This window comes from Pinus tabuliformis, chromosome 2_1 (genome assembly GCF_031772625.1).
Source record: "Pinus tabuliformis cultivar Carrire ecotype Pingquan chromosome 2_1, CPIR1, whole genome shotgun sequence".
NCBI classification, from domain to species: Eukaryota; Viridiplantae; Streptophyta; class Pinopsida; order Pinales; family Pinaceae; genus Pinus; species Pinus tabuliformis.
This window is the reverse complement of record NC_142299.1, coordinates 655,452,473-655,458,655: the sequence shown is the minus strand read 5'-3', so window position 1 is coordinate 655,458,655 and position 6,183 is coordinate 655,452,473.

The following is a 6,183-nucleotide window of genomic DNA, read 5'->3' as shown; positions in this document are numbered from 1 at the left end:
TCAAGAGAAGTCATTCAGAGAATTCACCTATGTCTCACCCACTACAATACATTCACACTCCATTCTTTCATGACCGCCACCCTGAACCTTATATCACCAGATCGTTTTCACTTCCATAAAATCATTTGCTCCGTTCCGTGTCGTTGATGTGGGATTCATTAAGGCCCTCCTATGACGGATCGCTTCTTGTCGACATCAGCTCATTATCCAAGAAGTCGATCTAGGAACACCCCATTCAGTACTTTGAAGCTTGCATGCCTCAATGGCAAGTTTCTCACTTTCGGCGACAGGTTTACATCAATGACCTTCGACCGAAGATTTTGCGTGGTGTTCGACGCCAAGTCCTTTATTCACACCACGTGAATTGTACTGCAGTACCTTGAGGGTCATTATCATTATCAGTGATTCCTCTCGTGCCTATTAACAGCTTACATCATTCGCTGGTAATCAGGCAATGTCTTTCCATGTTCGACTCCAGAACTTCTCTCACATGGATCGACTTGTACTTCGAGTGAAGATCGAACGATATTTAAGACCCCAGATCTAGTTTCATCCATCCGGGCTGCGATATATATTCAGGGAAATAAATACATCAAATGTACATCATTTCTGCACAGATAATCATCCAATCAAAGGGATGATGGCTCTACCAAAATCATCAGTCTACACTCAGACGATTGTCTGTCCTGTGTACATGAAAATGAATTTATAAATCTGAGCATGGGAATGCCCGCCTCTTCTAGATCATGAAAATATTATGAAGATAATGTATTGTATTGTATCTTATTACAGGTCTCCTCCCAGCTCGAAAGAACTTCGGATCCTCATAATAAAGCATTTCACCCAACATCAAAATATTAACGACCTCATGCTTTAGGGGGCAACTGTTATAGAGATTTTTGGGCACTGCAACCCCAAGCATGAAATGTCCATAAACCAAGGGCTCCTAAGTCCCTAAAAGTGTTGTTCTAACCCCTAAAGGAACAAGGTCAACTGATTACATCTTCTCCCAGAAGTTCTCCATGAAAAACTGCTCAGAATTGGTCAAAACAGGATCATTTCAGCTGCTCCATAGGCAAATTGCGTTGCATCTCACCTAAACACACTATGTGGGTGCGTTGCATTTCAAAAATCCCTTCTATGGTGTGCAATGGGCGAGAAGTGACAAATGGCAGTGTCATTCCGCGAGGTGGAGAGGCAATGGAAGCTTCCAGAAACTTCTCCTGTGACACTTGCCTCTCTGAATTCGACCAAGGATGAGTAAGAGATCATCAATATCCAAGTGGAAGCAAGAACTATCAGAGGGAAGACACTAATCAAATCACAATCTGACTCATCTCCCTTACAGATATCTATACACGGATCCCTCATCCCACAGATCCAGAGGCTGGAATTTTGCATATTGTAAGGAATTGTTGTTTGGTTTCTTGAGACAACATTAGATTGTTGGGTGATCTAAGCTTTGTATGAGGTGAAGAGGGGCTTTCTTGCTAAGAGGATGATGCTGGGTCAGAACAACTGGCTGTAACTACCCTTGGCTCTTTCTTGTTTATCAATAAAAGGTATTCAAGTTTTCCTCCATACTCTTGCGTCATTCATGTTTTCTGCATTTGTATGGTCAATTTACATCTGATCCTAGATTTCTTATGATTATAGATCCATGTTCTTGTATAGTGCTATGCTACTGTGATCTTACAGGTACTCTGTGAAGTTGGGCATGCAAGGGAACAAGTAGCGAAAGACTATCAAGAGAGAGAGGAATCGAACTAGGAGATTAGCGCAAGACAGAGGTTGGTCTTATTTTTTCTTCTCTCATCTATACTTCATAAAGGAAAGACAAAAGTAGCTTTTTTTTGTTTGTTTCTAAGGTAGCTATCACACCTTAGTGGGATAAGTAGTTCTGTGTAGACACTTTTCCCTGTAACAAAGACTATATTTTCTTTGTTGTTGCATTCATGGAACATGGATTTTAAATACTTCTTGAAGGTAAAACCTTTGCAGACATCCTGCTGCTAAATTAATCCTTTAGGGAGCATACACTTCATTTTATGCATAGTTTCAAGGGTGACATGGTGCAAATGACCAAGTATTTTGTGCTAGAGTTCACCAACATCTCGACTCTACAGTTTCCCTACCTTACTTCTTAATGAATTGCAATATTCCACATTAATTTTGTATAGGTTCTTCACACGAACCCTGATATACATCACCTACCTAGTAGCTATGTGTCTCAGAAAGGATTTCCCTTTACTGAAAGTAACATCATAGCCACTATATTCTAAAACTGCTACAAAGAAGAGGTTCTTCTTTCGGCTTGGTAAACATGACATATTTGAGGTGAAGATGAAATCCTAAATCCCTCAAAAGGTTGTTGTACCAATCCTAGTAGCATTGTACGTTCAGTCATCCCCGAGCTCAATATGCATATAAAGATATTTCTCCTCTAGGTCACTCAAAAACTCTCTACACCTTGTCATGTGCAATGAGGCACCTATGTCCAAGTACCACATCCTCCCCATCATAGTGCCGGCCATGTATGTGATCAGGGTGAAGTCTAACTCAAAATGTGAAGCCAATGCTTTACTTGTTACTCCTCTTGAGTTCTTCTTTCTATACTTTTTGTGTGGACACGTTCTATCATAGTTCCCAAATTCATGAAAATTGAAGAATTTTATTTTGGACAAGTCTTTATTATTGCCCCCTTGTCTGGTATCTCGTTTAGTTTAATATTTATTCCCTTTTCCCTTCTTTCCCTTCCCAACCAATGTAAAATTCTCTTCATCCTTTCACTTGGATGAACCTCCATCTCTCGTATTTCCCCTAATTTCTCCATGTACCAAATTATACCATAACCATTTCCAATTTGGTGATTTCTCCCTCCCGTTCACCGAGTCTTGGCACCTATGCCAGGATTTTGGAAGGCCTAGATGAGATAGGTTAACCAAGTAATTTATGTAGCATTCACACCAACCCTTCAAATCTCATGCCAAACTAGTGTAAATCGGGTGATATACTCCGAAATATTATCATTCTTCTCCATATTAATGCTTCACAGTTTGTGTTTGAGGGATAGTTTTCTATGGTCATTGATATTCTTGAATAGCTCAATTAGTGACTTCCACATTTGGAAAGTAGTTCCTTGCCATGGAAATTTGAGACAATGTGGTCTCTCACTCCCTCTAGGATTATTCTCCTCACCTTGGATAAATATTTCTTCCATTGGGCTAGGTTCTAGGAATTACCTAATCCTAGTTTTGGAATATCTGCCTTGACATATTATATGGATCCATTGTCACAAGCACTACCTCCATGCAACCCTTCCAGGCCATTAAATTTGAGCTTCCTTCCAAGGAATACTTTTATCTCAATCCATTGAAGACCATTCTCCCAACTATGAAGGAACCCTACTACATTGAAGCTGACAATTTGAACCTCCTGAGGAAAAATTTTGAAATTATTGTTCTAATGTGAATCCTTCTCTGATACCATGTATAAATTTTGTGATAGAGTTGCAACTACTCAAGCAATTTAATATAAACCAAGAGACACAATTCTACACTACTCCTCTGTGGAAATTAATTCACAATTTAGAACAACATTTGAAAACATGCATCAATCACATACAAAAGTACACAACTATGTCTATGGGAAACCAACTCATAAAAACACATTTAATCCCCCTTGCATTAATAAATTGAATAGAGAATCTATTACAATTGTTAGCTCCAACTCTTAGCTCAACCTGCAAAAGAATAAATGCTCTCTCTACTCAATGAGAAGCTATAACCTAGAATTAGTCAATTTATGCCCCCACTTGAGCATTTATTTCCTTGCAAAATTCTTAATGAAATTAGCCCCTATTCTTTAGGAATTTCCACAAAAATGATTGCACAATTCCCAAGGATTGATCATTAATTACATGCAACACCTGTACACTCAAGACTAATCTACAACTGATGTTACACTGCCTTCGAATCTCCACCATGGCCGAGAATTTTGAATTCATTGCATGCATGAGCTGTTTTTGCTTAATTTATCAATTGATTCGATAATCTATGAGTTAGATTGTTATCCCACTCCACAACTAACCTCCAACTAGTTCTATTAACTATTAGAATTAGTTTAATTGAGTGGAAGTGGAAATAATTAAACTTGATTGCTACAAATTAGTAATCAACACATGGAAACTCAACACAAAGGCCACTAACTTGAATTTAGTAAGATAACTCGGTGACAAGAGCCACGTCACCTTAGTTAACTTCCTCCAAGTTGTCTATTGATGTGGAAATTTGAATTTTCTCAATTTGACCAAGGCTAAGTCAATTTGAGGCTTTCTTGCTACACTTATTAACTCTATTCTTGATCATAACCTTGTTCAACTACTTTTAGTCAATGAAGAAGTTGAGAGTACAATCCTTATTCTTTACAAACAACATCAGTGCACACCAAAGTGACACACTTAGCCTAACTGATCCCTTGTCAAGCATTTCCTTAAGCTGCAACTTCAATTCTACCAACTCTGGAGTTCTCATCCTATATGGTTCTTTAGATGTTGATGTTGCTTGCAACATCAACTCAATGGAAAAGTCATCTTCCTTATGAGGAGGTAATTCTAAAATATTTGGTGGGAATACAACCTGAAACTACCACAAAATCATATGCCTCTTCAAGACTTTTGCATGCTCAACATCCTTACCTTTATCACTGGAAATATGAAAAGAAAAAAACGCACACTCTTTCCTACTACTCGTATTTTTTTGTATAGCTTTACCCATTCTCACTGTTGTAGGATTCTTCTTACCTTGCAAGATTCTCCTTTCTCCATCATCATCCAGGGACTCAATAGACTTAGAATAGCAAACCACTTTAGTGCTTTGAATGTACAACCAATCCATACCCAATAAAATACCACATGATCCTAATAGTAAATTTAGATGCATTAATTTAGACATATCATTGATCTGATCTTACCCAATGACGAACTATTTTCTTAGTTCATGTAGCCAATTTCACCAACCAAGACTTCACATGCACTTCTTTATTCAAGAAACACTTATCAACTAGGTTAGTACTAATATAACTATAGTTAGATCTAATGTCAATCAAAATAGAAACAAGTTAATCATAAATCTTACATTCCATCTCGATAATACATGCTTGATGATCAACCTGCTTATCATCCAATGTTGTAAAAATATGAGGAATACTTTGTCCAACATCACCAACTGTTTGGGCCTTTTGAGTACTATAAATATTAGTTCTTGCACCCTAATTTTGTGGAAAATATCTCCTACGATAATCCTTGCCACAATCACAACACTACAAAGCATTGTTTCCCTCACCCTTTCTCTACTACTCAGACTGAAATCCTTGTCCTCTGTCAACTAGATTGAATTTCTTCTTTGGTGTTGTATTCTCTTTATAACATGCATAATGTTGTATTTCTCATTTCATATCCTACTTTCCCTTAGTCTTGTCATTACATTTCCAACCCTGTTTAGTTTCTGACTACTTCCTAGACTACTCATAACAATGTTTCAACTTTCCAATTACTTCCTCCAATGTTTGAGGCTCATCATACTCAATAACCCCTTAAATCCTAATGGAATTCCACTATTGAATCTTTGAAACTTTGTATTCTCATACTTAATATATGGTACATACCTCAACAAGTCCAAACACTTAGTCACCTACTCTTTCTCTCTCATAGATCCCATATTCAACTTGTAGAATTCCTTAGCCTTACCATCATAGTATCTCTATGAGAAGTACTTATTTCAAAGGAGTCTTTTAAACTCCTGCGAAATCAACTCCTTTGTTTTGATGCCTCTGAAAGGTTTCACATATTCCCACCAAATGTCTTCTTTCTGTTTGAGACTAAAAATGGTTATCTTGGCTTTCATATTCTCTATATATTCATGTAGCTCAAATAAATTCTTCATCCCCAACAACCATGAATATGCATTTTCTAGTTTCTTCAACTCTCCACCAAATTTAGGTGGTCTTCTTTCTTGAACTCATCTGAAAATCATTTCTTCTCACTCATCCTATAGGTATGATAGCGATGATGACCATGATACTTATCTAAACTAGAGCTAGAATGTAACCCATCACCACTACCTCTCCTATCAGGTGTATCCATCCATCTGATACCACTGAATATATCATCCTTGTCCTACATGT